At 44.4% G+C, this 12,578-nt stretch overlaps 1 protein-coding gene across 6 annotated transcripts in view; it reads left to right on the plus strand.

Annotated features, from left to right (window-relative positions):
• LOC139365115 (septin-9-like) overlaps positions 1 to 12,578 on the plus strand; it is a 131,193-nt gene that overhangs the window by 67,923 nt on the left and 50,692 nt on the right. The window contains exon 1 of one of the 6 annotated variants that reach the window (XM_071102509.1): positions 2,647 to 2,735. The exons of 3 other annotated variants lie outside the window; for them this stretch is intronic. The gene's annotated coding sequence lies outside the window, so the exon portion shown is untranslated. Of the gene's footprint in view, positions 1 to 2,646; positions 2,913 to 12,578 lie in introns of those variants that run through there. 2 more of the 6 variants (XM_071102510.1, XM_071102511.1) reach the window with 2 other exon arrangements.

Here is a 12,578-nt window from a genome sequence, read left to right on the forward strand (position 1 = left end):
CTCTTTAAACATAGTTTCTCTGCATTTACTGATTTTACACACACACACACACACAATACAGGGCTTTGAAATAGGGCGCCTGAGTTAGAGAATTCAGGGCTTCTAATAAACATTGTAAAACGGACTAAATACACCCAGGATTTATTTTTACTCCCAGTTGATGTTGATACGTGATCGCACCTCTGACCCCGAGCAGGAAGTGGGGAGCTGGCTGGGTGTGTGTTGAGGGAGTATTAGGCTAGAGTAAGGCATTGTGTAAATCTGCCTCACTAATGGCACCTTATTCCCTATGTAGTGCACTACTTTTGACCAGAGCCCTATGGGAATTGGGTGCCATTTGGCACACTGTCTAATTGTTAAGTGGATGTGGGTTCTTCAGGGCTGGTGTGTGAGGGTTGCACATATACTGGGACCTGTCATGAATCTACAACCATGGCATTTTGGGGGGAGATTCTGGTAATCTGTCCAAGGTTACTTTTTACAGTTGCTCACTTTCTCCTCCTGTTCAGAGAAAACATTGAGCTTCTTACATAAATTACCCGAAGACTTTTCACAAAGTACAGACTCAATCATTTCCCTCGACCAGCAAGGTTTGTGATGAATGAAACCAAATAAAGCCATCCATCCAGAAACAGTAGTTGCTGTAAAAACGAATGAGGTAAATGTGAAAACGTGATCCCTTTCATCCCCAAAAAACTCAGGTGATGGATTGCAGGTGTGTGTGTGTGTGTGTGTTAGACATGTGGTGCTTTAGCCCCTGGTAGGTATATAATTTCACTTCCTGTGTGGCCAGAAACACAGCTGTTTCCTTCGCTCTTTAATCACAGACAACCAGTTGTATCAAAGAACCTACTGAGACATACCTCTCCCTGGAGCAGTATGTACACCACCGCAGTAGAAACTAGAACCTACTGAGACATACCTCTCCCTGGAGCAGTATGTACACCACTGCAGTAGAAACTAGAACCTACTGAGACATACCTCTCCCTGGAGCAGTATGTACACCACCGCAGTAGAAACTAGAACCGCAGTAGAAACTAGAACCGCAGTAGAAACTAGAACCACTGCAGTAGAAACTAGAACCACTGCAGTAGAAACTAGAACCCCCGTAGAAACTAGAACCGCCGTAGAAACTAGAACCGCAGTAGAAACTAGAACCGCAGTAGAAACTAGAACCACTGCAGTAGAAACTAGAACCCCCGTAGAAACTAGAACCGGAGTAGAAACTAGAACCACTGCAGTAGAAACTAGAACCACTGCAGGAGAAACTAGACCCACTGCAGTAGAAACTAGAACTACTGTAGAACTGGGATTTAAAGGGAGAAAATCTCCTTTAATCTTTAATGATCAAGGATTAAAGCCATACTCCTGAATGTTTGTTTTAGCCGAACAGCAGCCCCACTGAGTGGTTTGTCAATGCCATAAAGCTGAGCGATGGGGCTATGGTGGTCAAATTGTGGTCAAAAAGAATGACAAGATGTTATCCCTTTCTCGGTATGGACACAGTGTTGCAACACATCAACCTGCTACACAGTTACATTACTAAATATTTAACCTACTTCTCAATCCTCCTCATCCATTGTTGGCTGTAGCTCCCACAATAGCAAGTAAACACGTGTCATCATGTTTATTTGGGCCCGCTAGTCCTCTGGTATGTGTTGTGAAATGATTGGGATCCTCTGAATTCCAGGAACAAAGGGCTGGAGCAGGTCATTGGAGGGTTGTAAATCAGGGACAGACAGGAGGACCAGGGGGGTGGACAGGCTGGCTTCTCTCAAACCTGTGGCCAGAGGCTAGGGGGAAGGATGAGGGGTAGAGAAGCAGGGACGGTGTGTCTATACACACACACACACACACACACACACACACACACACACACACACAAATGGCTAGGCATCAGCCGAACCAAAGCATGTGGAAGCCTTAAGAATGAGTGTGCTCTCATACTCCCTTAAAAGAACTTTGCTTGAAAAACAAACAAGAAAAAAGTGGCAATAGTACTGTTTGTCCATCTTGAGATGCCGTAGCCAGTATACACTTCCTCAATGGTCAGAATTAATCTAAGATTTAGATTTTTGTTGCGTATTTGTACATCTAACTAATATGTTTGGTACAGTATTTGAAGTAAAAAAATGTAGCATGAAAACGAGTCGTCTAGCGTTGAATGACAACAAACACTTAATTGAAGAATCCCTACTGTTGACCAATAACCGACGAATGTGCGTAGATTTCGGCTCACGGCCTTCAGCTTGCCTCGAGATAATATTGTGTGCACGAACAGCAGAAAAAACCCTTGCCAAAGACCAAAATCAACAAAAACATCACAAAATGTCATCATAATATACAGTACCAGTCAAAAGTTTGGACAGACCTACTCATTCAAGGGTTTTTCTTTATTTTCATTATTTCATAGTTTTGATGTCTTCACTATTCTACAATGTAGAAAATAGAAACAAATAAATAAAAACCCTTGAATGAGTAGGTGTGTTTTTTGACTGATACTGTATGCACAAACTATTCCCAACTGTTTCAGATGGGAAGCATGAGAAGCGTTTATCCTCTCTCTCTGAAGACGTTTCATGTTGAGGGGAGGGTGGTGTGAGTGAGAGGGGGGTGTGGCATGCCTGTGGTCCAGTGTCACATGACAGGGTGAGGTGGGAGGGGCCGTGGGGTTCCTCGGTGACTGGACTGGCTCTCACTAGGGGGCTGCTCTTCAGCACGGGACAACACACACGGTGAGTTTGCGGTTCTGCCTCCCTCGCAGTGTGTACTGTGTGTGTGGTTTCCTTGTTCTCCCCTCTCTTTTTCTCTGCTTTTGTTTTTCTCCCTCCGTCTCTTCTAGTTTCCTGTTTGTCTGTGGTACAGTACTAGCTCGCTCTTTACTCTGCTGCTGCGGAGCACCACTACTGTGTGTGAGTGTGCCTCTTTCTGTGTTTATGTTAGTGTGTATTTGTTTGTCTTGATAGAAAGTTCCACTCAGATGTACTGAGGTATGACTGTAGAGGGGAATAGGCTTTTTGTGAAGTTTCTCTGTTGTACTGTACTCCCGAAACCCGGCATTGTTGCTGGTTCATCCTCTAGTTTTTCTCTGTTGTTCTGAGCTCTTGGGGGTTTGGGGGCGGAGCAGGGGAGCACAGAGTGGAGGGATGTGGGGGGGGGTTCGGGGATATGAATTTTGTGTGTGTCTCTAACATGGCGTCTGCAGCTCCAGGGCCCTGTAATCAACCCTGGGAGGTGAGGGGCTGTTTGCATAAACCACTGCTTCTCTGCTGCTGCCATGTTTCATTATGTTCCTCTGTTTCTGCTCTGGTTAATTTCAGCTCTCCTTTCCCCTCGTTCCGTCTTTTCTCTAACTTTCCTCTAACGACATGATCCACACATGGGGCTGTGTAGTGCTGGACATTGATCCATGACATTGCTGTATTGCATACAGACCAGGTACAGAACATGGAGAGAGGCAGTGCAGTATAGTACATGGAGGGATTTCCACACGTGGAAAGAGGCAGATACTTTAGTATAGGGTGTGAGACCCTGCTGTGAAGTCGTCTCCAGCCGCCTGTTCAAAATGAAAAGTAGTCCCTGTAGTTAAAATGATGGAGTGATGTGTCTGGAAGGTGGAGATGGATGACTCTATCTCTTTCATCCTCTCTCTCTTCTTTGATTGCATATTGCTGTTCTTATTGGCTGTCACAGTAAAAGCAGAACTATGGCACTGCTCTGACAATGGCTTCCCTCAACCTATGTTTTGTTTAAATATGTTTGACCCCAGCTATTTTACATAGGCATAGCTCACTGATATCAGACAGTTAAAAATAAACAGAATAACGCAACCGCTCTTCACCTTTTGAGTCAGTCAGATCTGATTCACACACACACTAGTTCAAAGGAGCTCTGTTTTCTGGACAGTTAGGGGCTCTGGTGCATTGCAAGGCGAGAACAGACACCTTGACTCTTCAACAGCTGCTGATGTGATGCCGGAAAGGTCGTCATTACCTCTGCATTCTCGTGTGAGTGTTAGATTCCCAGAGGTATGGTTCTGTCTGTAGACATCCGTTAAGTGGGTCTACTATTATCTACTATTACATATTTATTCTTCACTTCTCCTTGGTCATGCGTTTACATACCATTATGACGAGTGGAGTATGACATGTAGCCATGTAATGTATGTCCTTGTCTCCTGAAATGGTATGTATGAGGTCAGTGGTTTTAGTTCTGAAATGGTATGTATGAGATAATGAGGTCAGTGGTTATAGTTCTGAAATGGTATGTATGAGGTCTGTGGTTTTAGTTCTGAAATGGTATGTATGAGATAATGAAGTCAGTGGTTTTAGTTCTGAAATGGTATGTATGAGATGATGAGGTCTGTGGTTTTAGTTCTGAAATGGTATGTATGAGATGATGTCTGTGGTTTTAGTTCTGAAATGGTATGTATGAGATAATGAGGTCTGTGGTTTTAGTTCTGAAATGGTATGTATGAGATAATGAGGTCTGTGGTTTTAGTTCTGAAATGGTATGTATGAGATAATGAGGTCTGTGGTTTTAGTTCTGAAATGGTATGTATGAGATAATGAGGTCTGTGGTTTTAGTTCTGAAATGGTATGTATGAGATAATGAGGTCAGTGGTTTTAGTTCTGAAATGGTATGTGTGAGATGATGAGGTCTGTGGTTTTAGTTCTGAAATGGTATGTATGAGATAATGAGGTCTGTGGTTTTAGTTCTGAAATGGTATGTGTGAGATAATGAGGTCTGTGGTTTTAGTTCTGAAATGGTATGTATGAGATAATGATGTCTGTGGTTTTAGTTCCAGTGAAGGACAGTGGATCTAGGAAGGAAGAAGGGAAGGGGTGCAGACTGGTGTGTATTTCATAGAGCAAGGACGATACAACTAACGTTACTGATACCGACCCAACCAACCATTTATCGAGGGCATTTTACAGCTATAAATAGCCTTTACAAGAGGAATGTGACGTTTTGAAATGAATTATGTCAACAAATATGGGCGATTTCTAACCGGACAATTGATATCTACAACATTTAAAAATAGTAGTAGTTTGAAGGCCAATATAAACAAGTAACTGATGCACATTGTTATGAATTTAGCATTATCGCGATAATTCAGTAAATGTAGCGTGATATGGATTTTTGTCTATATCTCCCAGCTCTAGTACTTCTGGGATATATGTGTGTGTGTATAGGGAGGGGTAGAAGGTACTTGATGTGGATTAAGGAGGGGTGCAGAATAGCAGGTTTAGGGAGAGTTGAGGGGTTGGTCATCTCTTTCTGTCTGCAGTGACGGATAGATTGGGGTCTACTGTTGATCACTGTGCTGATGGAATGATGAACTGCTGTGTGTGTGTGTGTGTGTGTGTGTGTGTGTGTGTGTGTGTGTGTGTGTGTGTGTGTGTGTGTGTGTGTGTGTGTGTGTGTGTGTGTGTGTGTGTGTGTGTGTGTGTTGACTAGGGCCCACTGTATTAAAGGAATGATCGACAGCACAGTGGATGTGTAGAGGTCCTCACACTGAGAGACTGAGTGTCTGTAGACATGTAGTACCAACGTCACTTTGACTGGTATTGACATCTTCCCAGTATCACTTTACTCTGACCAGACTGTCATGAGATCCATGTAACACATCTAGATGACATCTGTCTGAAGCCTTATTTATTCACCGTTGACATCACCTCCATAACACATACTAGGGCTGGGAATTGCCAGGGACCTCACCATACGATATTATCATGAAACTTATGTGCCAGTACAATATGTATTCTGATTCTCTCCATTCAGTATGTATTCTGATTCTCTCCATTCAGTATGTATTCCGATTCTCTCCATTCAGTATGTATTCTGATTCTCTCCATTCAGTATGTATTCCGATTCTCTCCATTCAGTATGTATTCCGATTCTCTCCATTCGGTATGTATTCCGATTCTCTCCATTCGGTATGTATTCCGATTCTCTCCATTCGGTATGTATTCCGATTCTCTCCATTCGGTATGTATTCCGATTCTCTCCATTCGGTATGTATTCCGATTCTCTCCATTCAGTATGTATTCTGATTCTCTCCATTCAGTATGTATTCTGATTCTCTCCATTCAGTATGTATTCCGATTCTCTCCATTCAGTATGTATTCCGATTCTCTCCATTCGGTATGTATTCTGATTCTCTCCATTCGGTATGTATTCCGATTCTCTCCATTCGGTATGTATTCCGATTCTCTCCATTCGGTATGTATTCCGATTCTCTCCATTCAGTATGTATTCCGATTCTCTCCATTCGGTATGTATTCCGATTCTCTCCATTCGGTATGTATTCCGATTCTCTCCATTCGGTATGTATTCCGATTCTCTCCATTCGGTATGTATTCCGATTCTCTCCATTCGGTATGTATTGCGATTCAATTCAATTCCGTGTTCCATATTGCTCACCATATGTCTGCTGAGGGACAAGAGAGCCATGAGAACACATGTTGATCAGTGATGGAAATTAAAGTCCAGTCCAGAGGTAGCGTGTCATAATACACCAAGCTGCATGATTTGGGTTGCTAAGGTGTTTTAGCACAACTCTGTTGAAAGCAGTCCTCTCCCTAATTCTCTCCCGAGGTTATTTCTCTCTGTAGTCGTACCAGTGACTCGGGCAGAGAGGTCAGTCAAAGGTCAGATTCTGGAACCCTGCGCCCCAACACTAGCTGTCAGAGAACAATTCCACACTGATACACTATGACCTCAGCAAAACAAACAACCGGCAATAGCATGACCTGTAATAGGCTACTGCTAATTCTTTTTATTTTTTTCACCTTTATTTAACCAGGTAGGCTAGTTGAGAACAAGTTCTCATTTGCAACTGTGACCTGGCCAATATAAAGCATAGCAATTCTACACATACAACAACACAGAGTTACACATGGAATAAATAAAACATATAGTCAATAATACAGTAGAAAAAATAAAACATAAAGTCTATATACAGTGAGTGCAAATTAGGTCAAATAAGGGAGTTAAGGCAACAAATAGGCCATGGTGGCGAAATAATTACAATATAGCAATTAAACACTGGAATGGTAGGGTGTGCAGAAGATGAATGTGCAAATAGAGATACTGGGGTGCAAAGGAGCAAGATAAATAAATTAATACTGTATGAGGATTAGGTAGGTAGATAGATGGGCTGTTTACAGATGGGCTATGTACAGGTGCAGTGATCTGTGAGCTTCTCTGACAGTTGGTGCTTAAAGCTAGTGAGGGAGATATGAGTCTCCAACTTCAGAGTTTTGTGCAGTTCATTCCAGTCATTGGCAGCAGAGAACTGGAAGGAAAGACGACCAAAGGAGGAATTGGCTTTGGGGGTGACCAGTGAGATATTCCTGCTGGAGCGAGTGCTACGAGTGGGTGCTGCTATGGTGACCAGTGAGCTGAGATAAGGCGGGGCTTTACCTAGCAGAGACTTGTAGATAACCTGTAGCCAGTGGGTTTGGCGACAAGTATGAAGCGAGGGCCAACCAACGAGAGCGTACAGGTTGCAATGGTGGGTAGTATATGGGGCTTTGGTGACAAAACAGATGGCACTGTGGTAGACTGCATCCAGTTTGTTGAGTAGAGTGTTGGAGGCTATTTTATAGATGACATCACCGAAGTCGAGGATCGGTAGGATGGTCAGTTTTACGAGGGTATGTTTGGCAGCATGAGTGAAGGATGCTTTGTTGCGATATAGGAAGCCAATTCTAGATTTAATTTAGGATAGGAGATGCTTAATGTGAGTCTGGAAGGAGAGTTTACAGGTTAACCAGACACCTAGGTATTTGTAGTTGTCCACGTATTCTAAGTCAGAGCCGTCCAGAGTAGTGATGCTGGACGGGCGAGCGGGTGCGGGCAGAGATCGGTTGAATAGCATGCATTTAGTTTTCCCTGCATTTAAGAGCAGTTGGAGGCCACGGAAGGAGAGTTGTATGGCATTGAAGTTTGTCTGGAGGGTTGTTAACACAGTCAGCACAGTTAATGCTGCTGGCTAATGGCTTGTTCTCTTAGCTTCTCTGAAGAAGGCTCATAGATAATATCATTAGATGGACCTTGTTACAATTCACATTAGTCTAATAATGACTGAGGCAGAAACAGAATGGTAACTAGGCAGAAAAGGCAGAAACAGAATGGTAACTAGGTGGAAACAGAATGGTAAACAGTCAGGCAGGTTACAATTGTGTAGATTCGGGCTAAAGACGCGTCTTAACTGAAAATTTAAAGATTTTAATTTTGAAGTGGACTCTTTCACTTCCATTTGAAGCTGTCTTGCTAACTCCCATAGTCAAACATGATTGGCATGACAATGGCCATAGTAGTTAGCTATACAGCACCTGTTCCCAGACTGATCTGGGAACAGGCTAAGAGGTGGTGTCGCAGGAGGAATCTACAGTTGGTGTAAAAAGATCCTGCTCAACATAATGAGGAAATGGTCCTATGCATACTTTCACCAGACTACGCTGCATATCTGACCTGACTCTGTGTCGATGTGTGTCGATGTGTGTTTATGTTACACAGGTAGATAATGTCCCTGTATTGTGTAGGCAGTTAGGGGTCGTTGCGTTGTCTGTTTTCTGTCAGAAACAGTGACGGGTCAGATAATGAGACAGATAACAGCACTGCAGCATGACTGAATGAACCCCCCAACCCCTCTGTCTGTCTAACATCCCTCTGAAACACTCTGAAACACTCTGACTCTATCACTGGGAGTCTGTGGTAGGTATGGGGTGCCGTTTGTCAAGTTACATGTTTTGATGTAGGTTTTATCAGGTCGATGCACATTGTTACAATCTGAAGACGATTACACAGAGTTTGTTCTGTTAGGTGACCTAAACTGGGATATGCTTAACACCCCGGCAGTCCTACAATCTAAGCTAGATGCCCTCAATCTCACACAAATCATCAAGGAACCCACCAGGTACAACCCTAACTCTGTAAACAAGGGCACCCTCATAGAAGTCATCCTGACCAACTGGCCCTCCAAATACACCTCCGCTGTCTTCAACCAGGATCTCAGCGATCACTGCCTCATTGCCTGTATCCGCCACGGAGCCGCAGTCAAACGACCACCCCTCATCACTGTCAAACGCTCCCTAAAACACTTCTGTGAGCAGGCCTTTCTAATCGACCTGATCCGGGTATCCTGGAAGGACATTGACCTCATCCCGTCAGTTGAGGATGCCTGGTCATTCTTTAAAAGTAACTTCCTCACCATTTTAGATAAGCATGCTCCGTTCAAAAAATGCAGAACTAAGAACAGATACAGCCCTTGGTTCACTCCAGACCTGACTGCCCTCGACCAGCACAAAAACATCCTGTGGCGGACTGCAATAGCATTGAATAGTCCCCGTGATATGCAACTGTTCAGGGAAGTCAGGAACCAATACACGCAGTCAGTCAGGAAAGCTAAGGCCAGCTTCTTCAGGCAGAAGTTTGCATCCTGTAGCTCCAACTCCAAAAAGTTCTGGGACACTGTGAAGTCCATGGAGAACAAGAGCGCCTCCTCCCAGCTGCCCACTGCACTGAGGCTAGGTAACACGGTCACCACCGATAAATCCATGATTATCGAAAACTTCAATAAGCATTTCTCAACGGCTGGACATGCCTTCCGCCTGGCTACTCCAACCTCGGCCAACAGCTCCACCCCCCCCGCAGCTCCTCGCCCAAGCCTCTCCAGGTTCTCCTTTACCCAAATCCAGATAGCAGATGTTCTGAAAGAGCTGCAAAACCTGGACCCGTACAAATCAGCTGGGCTTGACAATCTGGACCCTCTATTTCTGAAACTATCCGCCGCCATTGTCGCAACCCCTATTACCAGCCTGTTCAACCTCTCTTTCATATCGTCTGAGATCCCCAAGGATTGGAAAGCTGCCGCAGTCATCCCCCTCTTCAAAGGGGGAGACACCCTGGACCCAAACTGTTACAGACCTATATTCATCCTGCCCTGCCTATCTAAGGTCTTTGAAAGCCAAGTCAACAAACAGGTCACTGACCATCTCGAATCCCACCGTACCTTCTCCGCTGTGCAATCTGGTTTCCGAGCCGGTCACGGGTGCACCTCAGCCACACTCAAGGTACTAAACGATATCATAACCGCCATCGATAAAAGACAGTACTGTGCAGCCGTCTTCATCGACCTTGCCAAGGCTTTCGACTCTGTCAATCACCATATTCTTATCGGCAGACTCAATAGCCTCGGTTTTTCGGATGACTGCCTTGCCTGGTTCACCAATTACTTTGCAGACAGAGTTCAGTGTGTCAAATCGGAGGGCATGCTGTCCGGTCCTCTGGCAGTCTCTATGGGGGTGCCACAGGGTTCAATTCTCGGGCCGACTCTTTTCTCTGTATATATCAATGATGTTGCTCTTGCTGCGGGCGATTCCCTGATCCACCTCTACGCAGACGACACCATTCTATATACCTTCGGCCCGTCATTGGACACTGTGCTATCTAACCTCCAAACGAGCTTCAATGCCATACAACACTCCTTCCGCGGCCTCCAACTGCTCTTAAACGCTAGTAAAACCAAATGCATGCTTTTCAACCGATCGCTGCCTGCACCCGCATGCCCAACTAGCATCACCACCCTGGATGGTTCCGACCTTGAATATGTGGACATCTATAAGTACCTAGGTGTCTGGCTAGACTGTAAACTCTCCTTCCAGACTCATATCAAACATCTCCAATCGAAAATCAAATCAAGAGTCGGCTTTCTATTCCGCAACAAAGCCTCCTTCACTCACGCCGCCAAGCTTACCCTAGTAAAACTGACTATCCTACCGATCCTCGACTTCGGCGATGTCATCTACAAAATGGCTTCCAACACTCTACTCAGCAAACTGGATGCAGTCTATCACAGTGCCATCCGTTTTGTCACTAAAGCACCTTATACCACCCACCACTGCGACTTGTATGCTCTAGTCGGCTGGCCCTCGCTACATATTCGTCGCCAGACCCACTGGCTCCAGGTCATCTACAAGTCCTTGCTAGGTAAAGCTCTGCCTTATCTCAGTTCACTGGTCACGATGGCAACACCCATCCGTAGCACTCGCTCCAGCAGGTGTATCTCACTGATCATCCCTAAAGCCAACACCTCATTTGGCCGCCTTTCGTTTCAGTACTCTGCTGCCTGTGACTGGAACGAACTGCAAAAATCGCTGAAGTTGGAGACTTTTATTTCCCTCACCAACTTCAAACATCAGCTATCTGAGCAGCTAACCGATCGCTGCAGCTGTACATAGTCTATTGGTAAATAGCCCACCCATTTTCACCTACCTCATTCCCATACTGTTTTTATTTATTTACTTTTCTGCTCTTTTGCACACCAATATCTCTACCTGTACATGACCATCTGATCATTTATCACTCCAGTGTTAATCTGCAAAATTGTAATTATTCGCCTACCTACCTCATGCCTTTTGCACACATTGAATATAGACTCCCCCTTTTTTTTCTACTGTGTTATTGACTTGTTAATTGTTTACTCCATGTGTAACTATGTGTTGTCTGTTTACACTGCTATGCTTTATCTTGGCCAGGTCGCAGTTGCAAATGAGAACTTGTTCTCAACTAGCCTACCTGGTTAAATAAAGGTGAAATAAAAAAATAAAAAACACCTTGAAAATATGTTGCAGTGTTAGAACATGCTCTCTTCGTCGTTTTATGTCTTTATTGTCCATACATTTTTAAATGAGTGTCTGAGATTGTGTCATGTATTGGGCATACAGATGTGTTTGGTAAACAACTCTACACACACACACACACATCCTAGGCATCAGGTGACAACATCTGCTTTCACAGCCCTGCGGGGTCATAGGTCCCATTCTCAGGAGACCAGAAATGGAGAGGACCCTGGGAAACGGGCTTGGCTACACAAACACACCCGCATGTAAGCACAACACTTCCCCGGTTCATTTTGGGGCTTCTCTTTGGGTCTGGCTAGGGGGTATTTGTACCATAATGCAGAGTAATGCCTGGTCTTACTGGCTGGCCTCCGTACTGCTGTGTCAGCCTCTGTCATATGACGGTGACTCATCATGTGTGCACTGTACCTGACAATGGCTTCTGTGTCCCAGGATCTGATGGCTCATATGCAGTGTTGATGATGCCAGGCTTTCTTTTATTCTTCACATGCATTGTCATCTCTTCCCCTCTTTCCTCTCTTTCCTCCCTGGTTCTTGACCTGAGAAATTCATAGGAAGAATGAAACCAGGACTCGGTCACAACTAGTTGGACTTTCGACTGTTAGAGGAAGTCTGTTTTCTGATTTCTTGATTAATAATAGTTTGGAGTAGCGTATTCAATTTGCTTTAGAAAGGAGCTTATGGACAAAATGTAATTGTGAACATGTAGACTGAGAGATGGCTACCCACTCTGGCTATTACCATAAAGCTGTAGACGACAGGCGAACTATCTTCTGCCCTCTTTATGGATCCCTCTTTCTTTCTCTTGTTGTCTCTTATGGGTCTCGGAATGTGGAGAAAAAGTACACTCATAAAAAGGTTTGTGACCAGCACAGTGAGGTTGGAAGTGTTCTAGTTGTAGTGCTTATGAACTTGACCCCCCCCCCC

The sequence above is a fragment of the Oncorhynchus clarkii genome, chromosome 13 (assembly GCF_045791955.1).
Source record: "Oncorhynchus clarkii lewisi isolate Uvic-CL-2024 chromosome 13, UVic_Ocla_1.0, whole genome shotgun sequence".
In the NCBI taxonomy this organism is placed as follows: Eukaryota; Metazoa; Chordata; class Actinopteri; order Salmoniformes; family Salmonidae; genus Oncorhynchus; species Oncorhynchus clarkii.